The 20,817-nt window shown below is 44.9% G+C and overlaps 1 pseudogene; it reads left to right on the forward strand.

Moving 5' to 3' along the window:
• The first annotated feature begins 115 nt into the window (after nt 1–115).
• Nucleotides 116–2,959, forward strand: LOC121398148 (annotated as a pseudogene).
• The last annotated feature ends 17,858 nt before the right edge of the window (nt 2,960–20,817 follow it).

Raw genomic sequence — 20,817 nt, forward strand, 5'->3', positions numbered from 1 at the left:
GGAAGGCCATTAGCCTATTTTCTGAGGGGAATAGTTCTACAACACCCTGGGGGAGGGGGTGGTGAGCTATATACCCCACTCTAATTGTATGTTGTTTGTGTGTCCTGCAGAGATCTGCTACGCCTTCTAGTGTTGTACAATGGACGAAGAGAGCCTGGCCGCTACGCTTCAAACATACAGAGCTCAGCTGGAGCAGGTGGATCTAACCCTGCGGGCAGTTACTGACCCGACCCAGCTGGAGGATCCACACAGCTTCACACTGACCTTCAGCAACTCATAGTCCAGCCTACTCTCCATCCAGAAATGTAACCTCTTGACATCACTAGAGGGTAACCCCTCCCTGCCATCCCATGAGGATCCCATCTCCCTGCCAGCCCTCGAGGTGCCCACATCACTCTCATCCCAAGACAAGGAGTATAAGGCTTTTAGAATGGCAATTAGTGAGGAGTCTCAGCCTCCAGGGTCCAATGACGAGACCTCCACTTGCTCCAAAGGCTCTGAAGAGGAGGAGGAAGAAGAAGAAGATAACACCAGTGGGATGAAGGTTAAGGCCCCCTACTACAGCACATGGGGGACCCTGGAATATCATAATGCCATGGTGGTGGGCTCTGAGCAGATGGAGGACGGAGAGGCTGGAGTCCGTGTCCTCTACCTGTATCCCACCCATAAAGCCATGAAGCCCTGTCCCTTCTTCCTGGATGGGAAATGCCTCTTCAATGACAACTGCAGGTAATGGTATGCTTAGTAACTGGGCTGTCCCTAAAAGGGAAAGCAAGACTGCAGCATCTTCATGTATTCATACATATAATGCTTACTGGAGGTGACCTGCTGATGGCTCTCTGCTGCTTTTACAGGTTTTCACATGGTCAGGTGGTGTCGGTGACTGAGCTTCAACCCTTTAAAGAGGGAGACCTCGGTTCTCTTGCTGTGGACAGTCCCTGCCTGGCCCAGCATAACGACGGCATCTGGTACCCAGCTCGGATCACTGGTAAGAACAGTGGGAGGAAGTTGTGCCCGGGCACCTTCCTGGTGCAAAAGTGTGAGTCTATGCCACTGGTAAAGAGATTATCCACCCTGTCCCCCATTGTCTTAGTCGGCACCCTAGGGCCACCATTCTCACAAACATTAGAGGCTGTCCCCCATATGTAATAAAAGGCACAAAGTTTGCCCAGGAGCAGTAACCCATAACAACCAATAAAATGTTTGCTTTTTAACAGGTGACGAGTAAATCCTACCTGCTGATTGGTTGCTATAGGTCATTGCTCATGGGCAAACTTAGTGCCTTTTTATCACATTACCACAAATAAGTGCTAAATGATTTCATATGATGGAAACTTTAGGGCCCACTGGGATATGCGCTGGTGCTTTGGAAGGCCACATTTTTCCTGCCCCCCAACATTCCTTTATTCACATTCTTCATTTCTGTTCCCTGTGCTCCCCTCCTTGTGCTTCCTGCACCTTCCCCTTTATGTTCACGTCTCAGACATAGAGAGTGGATTCTACACAGTGAAGTTTGATTTGCTGCTGCTCAAGGAGTCTGTGCTGGAAGCTGATTCCATTATTCCCCCTCTGAGAGGCAGTGACAGCTCCTCCTCCTCAGATGAAGAAGAGGATGGAGCAGCAGAGGATTCTGTGTATGCCAAAGGTAAGGGGAAAGCAGCAGCTCTCCATTACTTTCCTTGGTTCCTGGACTCTTCTGTAACTCCTTTCTTTTTGCAGTACTTGGGCAAGAGATCGCTGGTACCACATGCAGTTCTGAGTTTGGAGGATGGGAGGCGCACACCCGCGGAATTGGATCCAAGCTTCTTGTTCGCATGGGATACGAGTTTGGGAAAGGTGAGTGGAGTTGGGTCCCAGTGAGCATTGAACTAAATGGAGTGGGTTGTTATTTTCTGGGCAAGAATACGAAAATGCATTTTGGCGGTGTTGCTCCCCACCAGCCGCATGCCCCTAAATGCCCGTTGTCTTTTCCAGGCCTGGGGCGTAATGCAGAAGGGAGAGTGGAGCCCATTCAGGCTGTGGTTCTACCCAAAGGCAAATCTTTGGACCAATGCATGGAGATCCAACAGAGGAAGAAGGCTGGTGGCAAGCACAAGCACAAAACCAGCAAGAGACGTCCAAAAGCCTCTGGCCAAGGGGGTGGCGCCAAAGCCCGTGATATCTTTGACTTCCTTAATGAGAAGCTTGAGGGCAAATTTACCAGTGCTTGTACCGCTGAGACCCAAAAGACTGGTGAAAAGAAGGGGAAGGAGCTGTACAATGCCAGCAAGGACAGTAAGCGGGCACTAAGTGTTCAGGTGGCAATAACAGCTGAAAAGATTAAACAGAAGCAGCGAGAAATTTGTAATTTAAAGGAATCCCTGGCACGAAATGCGGGAAGGTAAGTGGGATGTTATGGGTGGGTACTTGCCAACATGTGCAAAATATTTCCAGACTTGCATTCCTGGCTGGCAGTAAGCTTCTGTGATTAGATAATAAGGGCAGGCAGTAAAACTCTGGGAGCAGATGAGATGGTGGAAAGGCAGTAATGCATTTGTTTCTGTTGCATATTGATGAGGATAATGAGTTGTAGGTCCCTTCCCCTTTGGGCTAGATACCATAGAGCCTGTAGGTACAGACAGGCTGAGGTGCTCTTAACAGACTCTTCTTTCTTCCTAACAGGGAAAGTGTGATCAGTAACCAGTTAGAGGTGCGGTTGTCAGGGGCCCGCAAGGAGCTGGCTGGACTTCAGCAGGAGGAACGGAGTCTGCAGCGAGAGCAGAAGAAAGCTGATACGCACAAGAAAATGAGAGTTCTGATTGTGTGCAGAGCCTGTGGCCCCTTGTATGTGAGGGAGCAGTGTTTGGAACTCTTTAATGGAGGCCACTCTGTATGGGCAGGGGCAGGGCCAGACCTTTATTCTATATTCTCCTTTATGTGATATTTTCCCTGGAGAAGAATAAAACTTTTATTTTTTAAATGCTGTTTGAGGCAGTGATTGTATGTGGGTCCTTCCTGTGGCCCCTGGGTAATAGACCCTCTTGTGTTTGCAGGCTCCTTATTGGAGAGATGAACGAGGGGCAAATATGTGGTGTGATGCTTTTGTTATATGACTGATACAGTGCACTTAATGTTCCTAAAGAAAACAAAGCCCTAATTACCCCCTTTCCCACCAGCTTATTCTCCAGCTGAGCCATATCGCACAAGGTTGGCTACTGCGGCCTCTCTTGCACCTCCTGTGCTCACTGCGGCCTCTCTTGCACCTTCTGCGCTCACTGCGGCTTCTCTTGCACCTCCTGTGGCCTCTCTTGCACCTGCTGCGCTCACTGCGGCCTCTCTTGCACCTGCTGCGCTCACTGCGGCCTCTCTTGCACCTCCTGTGCTCACTGCGGCCTCTCTAGCACCTCCTGCGCGCACTCCGGCCTCTTTTGCACCTCCTGCGTGCACTGCAGCCTCTCTTGCACCTCCTGCATGCACTGCAGCCTCTCTTGCACCTCCTGCGTGCACTGCGGCCTCTCCTGCACCACCTGCGCTCACTGTGGCACCTCCTGCGATCCCTGCGGCCTCTCTTGCACCTCCTGCACTCACTCTGCTTTTACACTTTGTGGTGCCTCAGCGCTGAGCAGTCGGATCTTCCGGGGCAGAGCCCTCCTACACACAGGAACTGGCAGTTAGTCACAGACACAAGAAGATGGCTGCATATCTGCTTTGAAGGTAAGAGGTGAGCGGGAGGAAGTGGCCCTTGAATTAAGACTTGCCCTGGGTCACTGGCTCTGGCTGGTCAGACTGTGGTCATCCTTACCCTGTACCTGACTGTGGCACCCACTCACATAGGACACCGTTGGGTCTCTGTACTGCCTACCAGTTCAATTAGACAGACCTAGACGCGTTTTCCTTTTATTTGCCTCCCTCTACTCACTGCCAGGCTGTTCTGCCCCCATGAACTAATGTTTATGAGGCATCCTCCCAATGCCCCGTTGCACCCTATCGCCACAGCTTCCTTTGCAGGTGGTCTCCCCACCCCAGTGCTTTATGTACTGGTCTCTGACATACAAGCAACACATCTTCCTCTCAGCGATACATTACAACACACAGTGTGTATATACCCCCTCCCTCAGGGCTTGTGTGCAACAACCCCAAGCAACCCATCCCTCTGTGTAAAGCTCCCCCAGATTAAAGACGTTTGGAGGGGGCGGTGTGAAGGGTATAGACAAATGATGGGATTTTCAAATTGTTGTTGGGGGGGGTTTGGTTGTAGTTCAGCAAGAGACACTAAGAATCAATCTTATAATATAAAGAGGCTGTTGATGAAACCACAAGGACCCAGCTCATCCTTTGGGATGTTCACAGATGCAAATGTTCACGAGTGCTGTAACCATAGCAACCAATCAGAAATGTGCTTTCATAAGCCTATGGGTCTCTACTGAAATACAAATTGTGTCTGTATTGGTGAATCAGAACTTGTGCATGGCACAGCTATGTGAGTGTGACTTTTACCCCAAGGGGCTTTTCTCTGGAGCAGATAATGACCAGAGGGTCACATGGGGGCACAGCGACCCCTTAGTCTACCCAGTACAGCAGTCTCTGGAAATGTTACTGATGTCCAAGTGAGAGGTGTCAGGAGTTGTTGGGGTTCAGTAGTCAGAGGGCGGCAAGTTTGCTCACTATACTGATCTTATATTGTTTGGTTCTGTCTCGTGCTCATATAAACCTGTCAGATCTGCTTTGGGGACACTGTAGAAATTGAGGGATAACCTTTCAGTTGATATCACTATGTCCCCATTGGGCACCTTCTTGCAACTATATAGACTTCTCTGTACCCCCTACATCCTCTCTATTATAAACAAGGCTAATGAGTCCCCCTTATTAATTGTGCTGCCTGTGTGTGTATGTTCCCTTGCCCATCTGTGAACATGTTCCCAGAAAATTCCAGCAGTGTTCTAGTTAATGATACTGTACTACTCAATCCCAGCAGAAGCATTGCTACTATAGCAGGTCATGGGTCAGTAGGATGAATGGGAGTGAAGGGGATGGGAGTGATCGTATTAGAAATGTGTCCTGTTATTCATTGTATTAGGAAGAAGAGGAGGGTGCAGAGCAGGTATCCCAGTGGGGTGGCGTTAGTGGATGTGGTAAGTGCAACATTTATGGAGTTGAAGGGTGCAGTGATGTTGGGGGAAGAAGAAAGTATAGTCAAGGAAAGGGTAGGAAGGAATTGAGGTAATAACTGTTAGAGTGGAGAGAAGTCATGAAAGGGGTAGAAGTAGAGGGTGGGAAAGTATAATCAGGAAAGGGGTAGGAGTAGAGGGGATATCATAGTCAGGGAAAGGGTAGGAACAGAGGGAAGAGTATAGTAAGGGAAGGGGTAGGAGCAGAGTGGAGAGTATAGTCAGGGAAGGGGTAGGAGCAGAGGGAGGAAAGTATAGTCAGGGAAGGGGTAGGAGCAGAGGGGATATTATAGTCAGGGAAGGGGTAGGAGCAGAGGGGGGAAAGTATAGTCAGGGAAGGGGTAGGAGCAGAGGGGAGAGTATAGTCAGGGAAGGGGTAGGAGCAGAGGGGAGAGTATAGTCAGGGAAGGGGTAGGAGCAGGGGGAGAGTATAGTTAGGGAAGGGGTAGGAGCAGGGGGAGAGTATAGTCAGGGAAGGGGTAGGAGAAGAGGGGGAAAGTATAGTCATGGAAGGGGTAGGAACAGAGTGCAGAGCATAGTCAGGGAAGGGGTAGGGATGAGCTGATGGGTGCAGTTATTTTGGGGCTATAGAAAGGGAAGTGAGCTGAAGGGTGTAGTTCTACTATGGAGGGCTGTTCTGTTAATAGGTATCTGAAAAGCACATTGGATTTATTAGAAAGAAACAGGCAAAGCTACGGTTATCCAGAATGCTCCGGACCTGGGGGTTACCAGATAAGGGATCTTTCCGTAATCTTCTACTAGAAAATCATGTAAACATTAAATAAATCCAATAGGCTGGTTTTGCTTCTAATAAGGATTAATATGGATTCATTATATCTTAGTTTGTATCCCAAACCTGTAGCATGTTTTCCCCTTAACGACTAAATTTTGCACTAGTGTATCCACCTTTCCTTATTTATTGGCTTGCAAATGACATGGGTGTTTACATCAGTGTGGTGATTGTGTGGTTGTTGTGTGCAAATATTGCTTTGATGGTAATTTGGCAAATATAAATTCACAATTTACGAAGGTTGTGCATTTGGTTAAATTGTAAAAAGTCGCAAAAAAACCCCAGCAAAATCTCAGCAAAGCAAAATGCTGCAAATTCGCAAGGAGGCGTCTATGTTAAATAGTATTTTTTCCAAAAATTGTAGCGGCCGATTTACTAACTTTCGGATTTCTATTTTTTTTCTCTAAAAATTGGTGTTTCTATTTTATTTCTCAAGATTTAATAAGTGTAAAACTATGAAAAACTCTAATACAGAACTTCGCAAGTAAAAGTGTTGAGGTCCTTCAAAAGTCAATGAGATCCTATTGTATATTTTTTTTTAGCCATTCAGACAGGTTTTTTTTTTTTTCCGGTGGCATGACAATCCATTAAGAATAAGATCCTTAATATAAATATTGTAATAAATACACACACACACATATATATATATATATATATATATATATATATACAGTATATTAGCACATTCATTTTACTTGTCTACAAATTTTTGTTACAATGGTTTGATATTTCATGCATCCACTTGGGTGGTATTATAAATGTGTTAAACTGTGTGGGGCCCAGACAGTGATGGAACCCTGAATACAAACACATACATTTCTTGTCTCTATACAACTGTACAAATGTTTAAAGGAGGGGAATGATGGTGGCTCTCTCTTTATATTACAAAGGCTCTCATTTTGCCTTTTTCATCAAATTCTTGTCACCGCAGGGGCCATCTTGAAGGTTCAACCTTTGGTCAGGGTCCCCCCTTAGCTCACAAAATAATTTTAGCTATATGAAAACATCATTGCTTCAGTCATTCGGTTATAGTACCAAGAATATTCAGGATACCAAATAAATATTCACCCCAGTTTCACTCTAATTACCTTCAGACTGGATATCAGGAGTATCTAGGAGGGCAAATAGTCATTCTATAGCTGCACCACATTAGCAATTCGCCAGTCTCTCTGCACTATACCAGACCTTAAAGGATCCTGAAAAATGAAGTAAAGTGGTTTGGCAATCAAACTTCTCTTGTGACACTACACTGCAAGATCTCTACTAACACTTAATACCAGGGGTTATTGCTGAACTCAGTGAAGAACGTATTCACTTAAGTTCTACTGTTTCAAACTGCAGAACAAAAAAAAACTGGAATGAAAAAATAAAAAAATTGGAATAAGAAAGAGGAGGATCGAGGTAAGGCAATAGTTATGCTGTTTCCCTTTGGAATTTAAACATGGAGACGACTAATGGTAAAGTCTCTGACAAAAGCAAAGGGAAACCCAAAAAGGGTTTGGATTTGGACATGCATTTTTGATCTATACAAAAAAACAGCACAATTTAGCTTCACCAGCAATGACTATTCGCTTATTGCTAAGGAAGTTGCTAAGCACGTCAATCCTACAATTGAAGCCTCCATTGAAGCATCTATCAACAAGACTATTGGGAAACCACAAGATAATCTACATATTACAGAAACTCTCACCTCCTATGAGGACCAGATCTAGTAGGTAGTGAACCAGTGCGGACGTGCCTAGCTGTATCTCCCGCAATTTCATCTATCCTGTGCAGCGCCGTTTTGCAGGAAAGAGCCGCCTGAGGTGGCTCCTGTAATGCACTCCCCCGCCCGCTTACCTTTCTGGGGGGGGGGATGCAGCAACACTAGTGTGGAGAGGGCACTAGTAAAGCCGAATTTTCGGTCTTTTTGCCGTCCCCCTGGAGCTGCCGCCTGAGGCGAGTTGCTCAACTCGCCTCATTGGCAGAGCGCCCCATATCCTGCGTCTACTACTTACCATACTGCCGATCTACGAAAATAGGTTTCAGAACTGGTGATACAACTTCTACCTTTGCAGCAATGCCTCCTAGAAGCAACTTAACCTAAAGCTGATGGCGTTCAGAAGTTCTTCGCTAAACCAACTGCACAAGATGGCGACGCAGCCTCTGACTCCGCAGTTAATACTGCGCCATGCACTTACTCCGAATCTACATATGTTGAGGGGACTATGATGCAGTCGTCGGAACCCACCCTCCAATCTCTAATGTTGGCTATATCTGAATCTAAAACAACTCTGTCAACTAAACTCTCTTATACAGCAGCTACAGTGACGTCCAAGATAGAAGAGATCAGAGTGGATCTCTCTCTCATTCGTCATGACATGCAGAAACTGCGCAAACGCACAGGTGAAGCAGAGCGCCACATTGGCGACTCGGAGGATGTCGTTAACCCACTTCAGAGGCAAGTGCAGCAACTTCAACAAGATCAACGGCTTCTAATAGCGCATGTCGATGACCTCGAGAATAGACAACGCAGATCTAACCTGCGAGTGATCGGCCTCCCGGAGGGAATTGAGGTTGCACACATGGAAGCCTTCCTGGAGTTATGGTTAATAAGCTCGGCCTTGATGTTTTTTCAGCGCAAATTGCGATTGAGAGGGCCCAACGAGTCCCAGCTCGTAAGCCCCCTCTGTGTGTACCTCCAAGAGCCGTGGTACTTGAAATGCTGAATTTCAAGGATAGAGACGCAGTGCTTCTGGAAAAGAAGCCCATGGGAGTATATGGCAACCAAACACTAAAAGTTTTGCACCTGCTTTTACCTCCATTGATATAAAGTTATGGGTACAGGCTCATTTAGGAGATTTATTCTCATTCACTGCAAAATTAACTCTAATCCACTGCTATTGGTTAATATATATCTCCATCCTCCTATGTCTATAGAGATGCTTGAAACTTTTTTTGAACTATTTTGTAAACTTCTGCAAAGCCCAGAGAACGCTAGAGCTAGCTCGGACCTCCCTTACAGTTAAAAAAATTGCATTTATGCCTCCCAGCGCCTGTTCGATCAGGGGGAAAAAGCTGGTAAACCCTAGCATACTTGGCCAAGACCTATACCTCTCTCACAGTGATTGCTAGAATTATAAAGGCAGATGGTAATAGCACTATTTTCCCTGGGGAAATTGCTGAAGTTTTTAACGATTATTAAGCTAACGTATACCAATTCCAGCTATTACTGGACTCTATCAGCCAGTACTTAGGTAAACTTCCCAACCCCAAATTGGATAAACAGCAAATGGCATACCTGGACACTACCCTGCAAGAGATAGCGTAGGCTCTTGAATCACTTCCGAACAATAAAATCCCAGGCGTAGATGGTCTTCTGGCCGAGTGGTACAAAGCTGTGGCTATTAGAGTTGATCCCCAATATGCTCCAAATGTATAATGCTGATACTGCAGACAATAGACCCCCCCCAGTTATATTCCGCCCTAATAGTATTAATACACAAAACTGGCAAGAACCCAGATCTTTGTGAATCATATCGCCCCATTTCACTTATCAACACTGATGCTAAGATACTGGCAAAAATCTTGGGCCAATAGATTGATAAAAGTAATCACCACTGTCATTCATCCAGATCAGTCTGGCTTCATGCCTAACAAATATACTACTATAAACCTAAGAAGGTTATACACCAACCTCCAAATGTTGCATGATAACCCTGGCTCACGAATCATAGTGTCACTTGATTCTGCTAAGGCTTTTGATGCGATAGTGGCCCTTTTTGTGCGAAACCCTAAAATTATTTGTATTCGGATCAAAATTCATATCTTGGATGAAGCTACTCTATGCAGACTCAAGTGCCCAGGTCCAAGTCAATAATTCCACCTCCTCATCCTTTAAATTGCACCAGGGAACTCGACAGGGCTGCACATTATCCCCCTTACTCTTTGCTCTTCCTATAGAGCTTTTAGCCATATTAATTTGGCATGCCAATAACATACAGGGACTTTGTTATCAAACATGTATTGCGCTGTATGCAGACAACATTCTGTTATTCCTTGCAGACCCAGGCCCCTCTCTCCAAAACGCTTTGACAATAATACAAGAGTTTGCCTTGATTTCATATATATGGGCTGATAAACAATCCAGAATTTCATGGAAATCCCTTACAGCCTCAATTCAAGATGGGGGTCTGGGCCTCCCCAATTTATGGTTCTACTACTTGGCAGCTCAACTATCCTACTTACATGACTGGTATGTGCCCAATCCAGAAGATCCCAATATGCTATTTCATTCCCTCATTCTAGGCTTTATTGAGTCCCTTAGCCTTTGTCCTATGAGGAAATTAAAAGACTCAAACTCGCTGCATCCAGTGTTAAGGGCTCCATATGAGGCATGGCAAGTTGCACAATGTATAAAGCAACGCAAACCTCACTAGTTATCGCCACATATTCCATTAGGGGGTAATTCACATTTGCCCCACTTTCGTTACCTTTCTGACTTTATTTATTGGCCTAAACTCCTGATTAAAACTCTAGGAGATATTCTGCAACAGGGAACCTTTCCTACCTTTCAGCAGCTACAACGAAAGGTCCTACTGAAGCAATTGGATCACTTTAGATATATACGCAATTAAAGGTGGCCATACACAGGCATACTTTTATCATTCTGCGATGAACGATTGTATCGGTAAACGATCATCTGACAATTATTTGACCATACGATATGCCATCCACGGAGAACGATTATATGAACAGATATAACCCCATTGTTTGCTTCGTGTACGGACGAATGTTGTCCAACAAACGAGGACTGGTGCTAGCATTATGTCATTGTCTTTAGTATATACTCGAGTATAAGCCGAGTTTTTCAGCACTCAAAATGTGCTGAAAAAGTCTTCCTCGGATTATACTTGGTACAAGCTTGAGGTGTCAGTAAGCGCCCGTAAAAGGCGAAAATTGAAAAGGGACAAGAGAGACTATGAGAACAATATGGTGTATTTGTGGCATAGACCAAAATCAATTCTTACACTCAGAGATAAAAATAAGTCTGGGGGTCAAAGTCAGAATAAGTCAGTCTCTTTTTCAAGTGTATCCAGTGATTCAGGCGGCGAAACCTCCTTTTGTACGGAGGATCTGGAGATGACATCTTTATGCACCACGAGGAGGGGCCCTACAGAAGCAGACTTGGATGATCTGGAAGTTATGGACAATTCCAGGAAGACAAAAAACTACCAAGGACAGGACCCGTTCCCAAAACGAAAGAAAATGGAAAAGAAGGGGTGGGCGAGACGATACAATCAAACAGAAAGAAGACAAGAAGAGGGGGTAGGCAGCGGTCCCACGGAAAGAAGATACGGTCTACGCCTGAATTCGACGAAGAAGGACAGGAACCTCTGAATATAGTTAATATTTCTTCTGTGACACTGACTAAAGCTCAGGAATGTGTCTTAAGCAATGGTTTGTCTTTTGCCCCCACACATCACTTTAGCCTCTTTAACACACTTCTAGATGTTAACAGGTTTGTACGCAAGTTAACTCTTCGTAGACACTTTGGTACTTGTGGGTTGGGCACGGATAGGGTAGAATACTCCCCCAAATACGAGATATCCCCTAAAAAAGGTGGGTTAGGGATTGAGGGGACGTTTGTTTCTTTTCGTGAACATTGTTGTCTTGCAGATCTGGACTCGCTACAGCGTGAGAGCCTGGATGAGTTTCAGGCTACGGGTGAGCAGCTGGACCAGGTGAAATTGCCTAAAGATAAAAAGATACCCTCTAGGTTTTATCCTTTACAATCTAGATGCTCCTTGATGGACACTTTCCAGGAACTCGTCGAAAAAGATCTTACCAAGTTGAATGCCAGGATTACCGGCAGAATTCCTGGAAATGTGTCCAAGGAGGAGAGGCAAGCTATTAATACACTCAGAGAAAATATAGAGATTACGATCAGACAGGCGGACAAAGGTGGGTGTGTGGTGGTGATGGACACCACCGACTACCTATGTGAGGCTAGAAGACAGCTTGATGATCAAGAAACATACCTTAAATTACCTTCCAACCCACAATCGGAATACAGTAAAGCGATTGAGAGGTTGGTTGCCCATGGGGTGTCTTTGGGCGTGGTGGATTCTCGGGACACTGACTATTTAGTCAGACACCAGCCGGTGGTCCCGATTTTCCACCACCTCCCAAAGATCCACAAATCCCGCACTTCCCCTGAAGGGAGGCCCATTGTTGCGAGTATAGGGTCAATCAATGAGGGCCTTTACGATTGGGTTGACACATGTCTCAAGCCCCTTGTCCCTAGGCTGGACTCCTATATTAGGGATTCAGGACACCTGTTGGATAGACTGTCTGGCGTGACATGGCTGGACACATATAGATGGATATCTATGGACGTCAAATCATTGTATACAACTATATCACATGATTTGGGTATACATGCTATTTCGGAAATTTTAAAGGATACACAACATTTCACAAGGGATCTCACATATTACACTCTCTTGGTTCTGGAGTTCCTCCTAACGCACAATTTTTTTCTTTTTGATGGGGATTTTTACCTCCAGAGACGGGGGACCGCAATGGGGGCCTCCTTTGCCCCCACCTATGCCAACCTGTACATGGGTTGGTGGGAGCGGTCCAACGTCTATGGATGTAAAAACCCCTATCGTGAGCACATCATCTGGTATGGTCGCTACATAGACGACCTTCTGTTCATTTGGAATGGACCAGAGGAATCGATTAATGACTTTCACGTTTATTTAAACACTAACCAACACAACCTTCAGTTTTCACTTGATCACAACAAATCAGAGATTAATTTTCTGGACCTCACACTGGAAGGGGATATATTCACAGGTAAAATTGAATCCAACATTTTCAGGAAACCCACTGCGGGGAATACTATTTTAAGGGCCAACAGTTGCCACCCTAAGCATACTATACGGGGTATACCATACAGTCAATTTGTTAGATATAGGAGAAATTGCAGCAAGGACACCACCTTTAACGAACAGTCAGGGCTTTTGGGACATAGACTATTGAGGCGTGGATATACCAAGGAGATGATTAAAACATCATGTGATAAAGCGAGTAAAATTCGCATCAATGAGAGATCCCATACCTTGGCCAGTTCAAATCGGGAATTGAACACTAATGGGAGTAATAATGATATATTTTTCATCACAGAGTACAGTGAGGAGTTTGGGAAAATCTGTAATGTTGTCAGAAGATACCTTCCAGTACTGTACAATGATGAAAAATTGTCAGGAGTTTTATCTGCCACTAACGTCAAATGTGTCTCGAGGAAAGCACCCACTTTAGGGAAAATGCTGGCGCCCAGCCTAGTGGTTACAGGGAGTAAGAGCCACAGGGGTAATTGGCTGTCCACTAAGGGGAGTTATAGATGCGGGGCCAACATTTGTAAAACCTGTAAGGTTATCTCCACGGGGGCGACTTTCAGATCTAGTGCAACGGGTAGGGTGTTCCACAGTAATGGCTTTTTCAATTGCAATACCAAGAATGTGGTTTATCTATTGGAATGTTTAAGTTGCAATAAGCAATATGTGGGCCGTACTACCCGTTGTTTAAAAGAAAGGATACGAGAACACATTAGATCGATTGAGAATAAGGATGAGGGGACTCCCGTAGGTAAACATTTTGCACTATGCTCGAAAAAAGGAATCCGCGATCTGTCGGTTAAAGTCATTGAACAAGTGAAACTACCCCTTAGGGGTGGAGATGCAGAGCATTTACTAAATCTGAGAGAGGCGTTCTGGATCCTAAAATTGGAGACTAGGATATCTAATGGCCTGAACACTAGACATGATTTGTTATATCTATATTAGAGTGCTGGGGCCACTAACTGGAGTGGTATTTAGTAATAATTACTTTTCTCTCCCACCCTCCTTATTTCTTATTTTTTATTTTCATTTTTGCTTATTTTTTCATATATATTGATGCTTCTCTATTTACATCTTTCTACTTTTTACATATCTAAATATATTATATATATATATTTGAAACCTTTTTTATTGTAAAGGTTCACCTCCTGCTCTTTGATTATGAATTATTAACGAATTAATTACTGGCTACCCATTCTCCAGGGCGTATAGTAAAATTCACACATTTTTACAAGGATTGTCTGTTTTAATATGGAAAACGAGGTTTTTACCTTTAGTAGACTGGTTTTAATAGATAATAAAGTATATGTGTTTTAAACTGTATTACTACATCGAGCCCAGTAGGGGCCGCTATTTATGTTTTGTATATAACCTGTCTGTTTGGTCCAAGGTGTATGCCTATGATTAAGGGAGTGATTCACGAAACGCGTAGGGCGTTGGATCCTTGTATGAATCTGGAATAAAAAGCATATTCCATGTACCGGAGTGCCGTCCTTCCTTTTTGATGTCTAAGTAACTTTGCACATAAGTGCGTCCATTACATGGAGGTTATACATTTGTGAGACAGATTGCTTGTTAAAATGTACAGAATGGAGTTTGTGATATAATGACATCATATTGTGCACTAACCAGATTTTGTTTTCATTCTTTTATAGAAATAAGTCTTTTGTATATTTTTTTATCTGTGTATGGTCACAAATACTTATATACCATGACAGACATTAATTATGTGTATTAGGGATAGTTTTGTATACAGAATGTATTTGGGACAAACGGCACCCCATAGTTATATATTTATAACTAAGGGTCCCCAATTTGGTAGAATTCTTCCTCTTTTGTAGCACACCAATGCAGGGTCTTCTGGATTTTATTTTTGATTTTTTTAGTATTTTCTGATTTTCAATAGAGAGGCCCACATAACACAGTAAGCCCTAATATAACCATCACAGTTACCTGTTTCTTCAAAAAGCATGAATAAATGCCCTTAACAGTTCTTCTCTTTCTGGCAGGGAAGGAGGAACTAAAGCTGATGTTACGAATTGTAACAACTTTTCCACAGCTTGCAGCATGCAGGAACTACATAGCCCACAATGCATTGCGCTATGATGTTCCATTCCTTATTGAGATCACGTGTGCAGGGAATTGTTGGGTTTGGAGGATGCAGGCTGAGGACAGCTGGCTGTTGATTAGAGATGTCGCGAACTGTTCGCCGGCGAACTTGTTCGCGCGAACATCGGGTGTTCGCGCTCGCCGGAAGTTCGCGAACGTCGCGCGACGTTCGCCATTTTGGGTTCGCCATTGTTGGCGCTTTTTTTTGCCCTCTCACCCCAGACCAGCAGGTACATGGCAGCCAATCAGGAAGCTCTCCCCTGGACCACTCCCCTTCCCTATAAAAACCGAAGCCCTGCAGCGTTTTTTCACTCTGCCTGTGTGTGCTGAAGAGATAGTGTAGGGAGAGAGCTGCTGCCTGTTAGTGATTTCAGGGACAGTTGAAAGTTTGCTGGCTAGTAATCGTTTTGATACTGCTCTGTTATTGGAGGGACAGAAGTCTGCAGGGGTTTGAGGGACATTTAAGCTTAGGTAGCTTTGCTGGCTAGTAATCTACCTTCTACTGCAGTGCTCTGTATGTAGCTGCAGTGGGCAGCTGTCCTGCTTCTGATCTCATCTGCTGACTGCTGCAATAACAGTAGTCCTTGTAAGGACTGCTTTTATTTATTTTTTTGTTGTTTTACTACTACTACTACTACTACTATAAGAGCCCAGTGCTATTAGTCTAGCAGTGTTGGGGAGTGGGACTGGTGTGCTAATCTGCTGCTCCTAGTAGTTCAGCAGCACCAACTTTAATTTTTTTTTTTAATATTCATTTTTTTTTTATTTTACTTTTTTTATTTTACTACCGCTGTAGTAGTGTATAAGTTGACCTTTTAGGCATTATTTGCCCTGTAGGCATTATTTGCACACTGTTTTCTTCAACCCACCATCTAGCTGTGTGACCTTGTTCACATTCTGTCTAAATATCCATAATATTACCGTCTCCAGAAAAAACACCGGAGTGACTTTTTTCAAGCAGCCATAATATATTTTACGTAATCCGTATCCACCGCTGTAGTAGTGTATACGTTGACCTTGTAGGCATTATTTGCACACTGTTTTCTTCAACCCGCCATCTAGCTGTGTGACCTTGTTCACATTCTGTCTAAATATCCATAATATTACCGTCTCCAGAAAAAACACCGGAGTGACTTTTTTCAAGCAGCATTCATATATTTTACGTAATCCGTATCCACCGCTGTAGTAGTGTATACGTTGACCTTGTAGGCATTATTTGCACACTGTTTTCTTCAACCCGCCTTCTAGCTGTGTGAGCTTGTTCACATTTTGTCTAAATATTGATAATATTATCGTCTCTAGAAAAACCACTTGAGTTACTTTTTTTCAAGCAGCATTCATATATTTTACGTAATCCGTATCCACCGCTGTAGTAGTGTATACGTTGACCTTGTAGGCATTATTTGCACACTGTTTTCTTCAACCCGCTATCTAGCTGTGTGACCTTGTTCACATTCTGTCTAAATATCCATAATATTACCGTCTCCAGAAAAAACACCGGAGTGACTTTTTTCAAGCAGCCATAATATATTTTACGTAATCCGTATCCACCGCTGTAGTAGTGTATACGTTGACCTTGTAGGCATTATTTGCACACTGTTTTCTTCAACCCGCCATCTAGCTGTGTGACCTTGTTCACATTCTGTCTAAATATCCATAATATTACCGTCTCCAGAAAAAACACCGGAGTGACTTTTTCAAGCAGCCATAATATATTTTACGTAATCCGTATCCACCGCTGTAGTAGTGTATACGTTGACCTTGTAGGCATTATTTGCACACTGTTTTCTTCAACCCGCCATCTAGCTGTGTGACCTTGTTCACATTCTGTCTAAATATCCATAATATTACCGTCTCCAGAAAAAACACCGGAGTGACTTTTTCAAGCAGCCATAATATATTTTACGTAATCCGTATCCACCGCTGTAGTAGTGTATACGTTGACCTTGTAGGCATTATTTGCACACTGTTTTCTTCAACCCGCCATCTAGCTGTGTGAGCTTGTTCACATTTTGTCTAAATATTGATAATATTATCGTCTCTAGAAAAACCACTTGAGTTACTTTTTTTCAAGCAGCATTCATATATTTTACGTAATCCGTATCCACCGCTGTAGTAGTGTATACGTTGACCTTGTAGGCATTATTTGCACACTGTTTTCTTCAACCCGCCATCTAGCTGTGTGACCTTGTTCACATTCTGTCTAAATATCCATAATATTACCGTCTCCAGAAAAAACACCGGAGTGACTTTTTTCAAGCAGCATTCATATATTTTACGTAATCCGTATCCACCGCTGTAGTAGTGTATACGTTGACCTTGTAGGCATTATTTGCACACTGTTTTCTTCAACCCGCCATCTAGCTGTGTGAGCTTGTTCACATTTTGTCTAAATATTGATAATATTATCGTCTCTAGAAAAACCACTTGAGTTACTTTTTTTCAAGCAGCATTCATATATTTTACGTAATCCGTATCCACCGCTGTAGTAGTGTATACGTTGACCTTTTAGGCATTATTTGCACACTGTTTTCTTCAACCCGCCATCTAGCTGTGTGACCTTGTTCACATTCTGTCTAAATATCCATAATATTACCGTCTCCAGAAAAAACACCGGAGTGACTTTTTTCAAGCAGCCATAATATATTTTACGTAATCCGTATCCACCGCTGTAGTAGTGTATACGTTGACCTTGTAGGCATTATTTGCACACTGTTTTCTTCAACCCGCCATCTAGCTGTGTGACCTTGTTCACATTTTGTCTAAATATTGATAATATTATCGTCTCTAGAAAAACCACTTGAGTTACTTTTTTTCAAGCAGCATTCATATATTTTACGTAATCCGTATCCACCGCTGTAGTAGTGTATACGTTGACCTTGTAGGCATTATTTGCACACTGTTTTCTTCAACCCGCCATCTAGCTGTGTGTATTATCGTTTCCAGAAAAACCAACTGAGTTTTTGTTGTTGTTGTTTTTTAAAAAATAATGCCAGGCAAAGGCAGGCCGCCACGCAGAGGCCGTGCTAGGGGCCGTGCTGCTATGCAATCCTGTGGCCCTAGCAAATTGCCCAGTTTTAAAAAGCCAATGACCCTGAACTCCCAAAATGCTGAAGAGGTAGTTGACTGGCTTACACAGCACACCCCATCCTCTACCGTTTCTAACTTTACCACAACATCCTCCTCATCCTCCACTGCTATGGCCACCCCACGTAACACTTCCTCCACCACCGGTGCCCCTTCTTCACTGGGGTCAGAGGAGTTATTTTCCCATGAGTTTCTTGAACTGAGTAATGCGCAACCATTATTGCCAGAAGAAGATGAAGGAGATGAGGACCTTACACCAGATTTAATTCTGGCAGAGAACACGACAGAGATGGACATAATGAGTGATGAGGAGGAGGTCCCCGCTGCTGCTTCCTTCTGTGATGTGTCAGAAGAAATTGATGCATCTGAGGAGAATGATGATGAGGAGATTGATGTTTTGTGGGTGCCTAGTAGAAGAGAGCAAGAGGAGGGTAGTTCAGATGGAGAGACGGAGAGTCAGAGAGGCAGTAGGAGAATAAGACTTAGAAGAAGCAGGGAGGACAGCCCGCAGGGATCAGTAGGGCAACAACATGTATCGGCACCTGTGTTCAGCCGGCCAACGCACCCGCCATTGCCGCCAATGCCGCCAACTTCTACTGTTACCGCCAGATCGCACACTTCCAAAAAGTCAGCAGTGTGGGATTTTTTTAATGTGTGTGCCTCTGACAAAAGCATTGTAATTTGCAATGAGTGCAGTCAGAAACTGAGCCTTGGTAAGCCCAACAGCCACATAGGTACAACTTCTATGCGAAGGCACATGAGCGGCAAGCACAAAGCACTTTGGGAGCAACACCTCAAAGGCAACAGGCAAACTAAAAGCCACACTCCTTCTGGTCCAGCATCTTACTGCTCTACCTCTGCTCTCCTTGACCCGTCTGAACCACCCTCCACTCCGCCTTCCACCTTGACCACCTGTTCCCATTCCCAGTCATCTGCCACCAGCCAAGTTTCTGTGAAGGCCATGTTTGAGCGTAAGAAGCCAATGTCTGACTGTCACCCCCTTGCCCGGCGTCTGACAGCTGGCTTGTCTGCACTCTTAGCCCGCCAGCTTTTACCATACCAGCTGGTGGACTCTGAGGCCTTCCGCAAATTTGTAGCAATTGGGACACCGCAGTGGAAGGTACCCAGCCGCAATTTTTTTTCTAAAAAGGGAATACCACACCTGTACCAACATGTGCAGAGCCAAGTTACCGCATCTCTGTCACTTAGTGTTGGGCCAAAGGTCCATATGACTACTGACGCATGGTCCTCCAAGCATGGTCAGGGCAGGTATGTCACCTACACTGCCCACTGGGTGAACTTGGTAATGGCTGGGAAGCAGGGAATGGGTAGCTCAACAACAACAGTGGAGTTGGTGTCACCGCCACGGATTGCACGCGGTTCTGCCACCACCTCTACTCCTCCATCGCTCTCTACCTCGTCTTCTTCTTCTTCTTACTCTGCTGCTGGGTCCTCCTTCTCCTCCTCCACACCTGTGCACCCCCAGCTCCCCCTAGGCTATTCGACGTGCCAGGTACGCCGTTGTCACGCTGTCTTGGGGATGACGTGCCTGGAAAGCAAAAACCATACCGGATCTGTACTCCTGTCATCTCTGCAGTCACAGGCCGATCGGTGGCTGACCCCACACCAACTGCAGATCGGAAAAGTGGTGTGTGACAATGGAAGCAATCTGTTGGCAGCGTTGAGACTAGGCAATTTAACACATGTGCCCTGCATGGCACATGTGTTAAATTTAATAGTCCAACGTTTTGTCTCCAAGTACCCAGGATTCCAGGACGTTCTCACCCAAGGTGTTGGCCCATTTCAGACGTTCCTACACAGCCATGGCAAGCCTTGCTGACATTCAGCAGCGCTACAACATGCCAGTCAGGCGTTTGATTTCTGACAGCCAGACTCGCTGGAATTCAACGCTCCTTATGTTGGAACGTCTGCTGCAACAACAAAGGGCCGTCAACGAGTACCTTTTTGAACTGGGTGGTAGGACTGGATCTGCACAGCTGGGGATTTTTTTCCCCCGTTACTGGGTGCTTATGCGCGATGCCTGCAGGCTCATGCGACCTTTTGAAGAGGTGACAAATATGGTCAGTCGCACCGAAGGCACCATCAGCGACCTAATACCCTTCGCTTTATTCCTGGAGCGTGCCGTGCGACGAGTGACAGATGAGGCTGTAGACCAGCGTGACGAGGGGCTGGAAGCGCACGATTTCTGGTCGGAATCACCAGAACGAACCCAGGCACCTGCTGCAACGCAGGGAGAGGTGCCAGAAGTGGAGTCAGAGGAGGAAGGTGGCTTTGTGGAGGAGGAGGAGGAGGACCAACAGGAGCAGGCTTCCCAGGGGGCTAGTGGTGACCTTTTGGGGACCCCTGGTCTTGTACGTGGCTGGGGGGAGGAGACCGTGGATGATGCAGTCCTTGATAATGAGGAAGCGGAGATGGATAGCTCTGCATCCAACCTTGTGAGAATGGGGTCTTTCATGCTGTCATGCCTGTTGAAGGACCCCCGTATCAAGAGGCTTAAGGAGAAGGACCTGTACTGGGTCGCAACGCTACTAGACCCTCGGTACAAGCATAAAGTGTCAGAAATGTTACCAACATACCACAAGTCCGAAAAGATGCGGCATTTACAAACCAGCCTGCAAAACATGTTGTACAATGCTTTTAAGGGTGATGTCACTTCAGGAACTCATCAACATTCCAGGGGCAGAGGTGCCAGTAATCCTGCCACGAGCACACCTGCAAGGACAAAGCCCTTTGGCCAGTCTGTAACGTCAGACATGCAAATGTTTTTCTGTCCAAGGCA

This window comes from Xenopus laevis, chromosome 9_10L (assembly GCF_017654675.1).
Source record: "Xenopus laevis strain J_2021 chromosome 9_10L, Xenopus_laevis_v10.1, whole genome shotgun sequence".
Taxonomy (NCBI): domain Eukaryota; kingdom Metazoa; phylum Chordata; class Amphibia; order Anura; family Pipidae; genus Xenopus; species Xenopus laevis.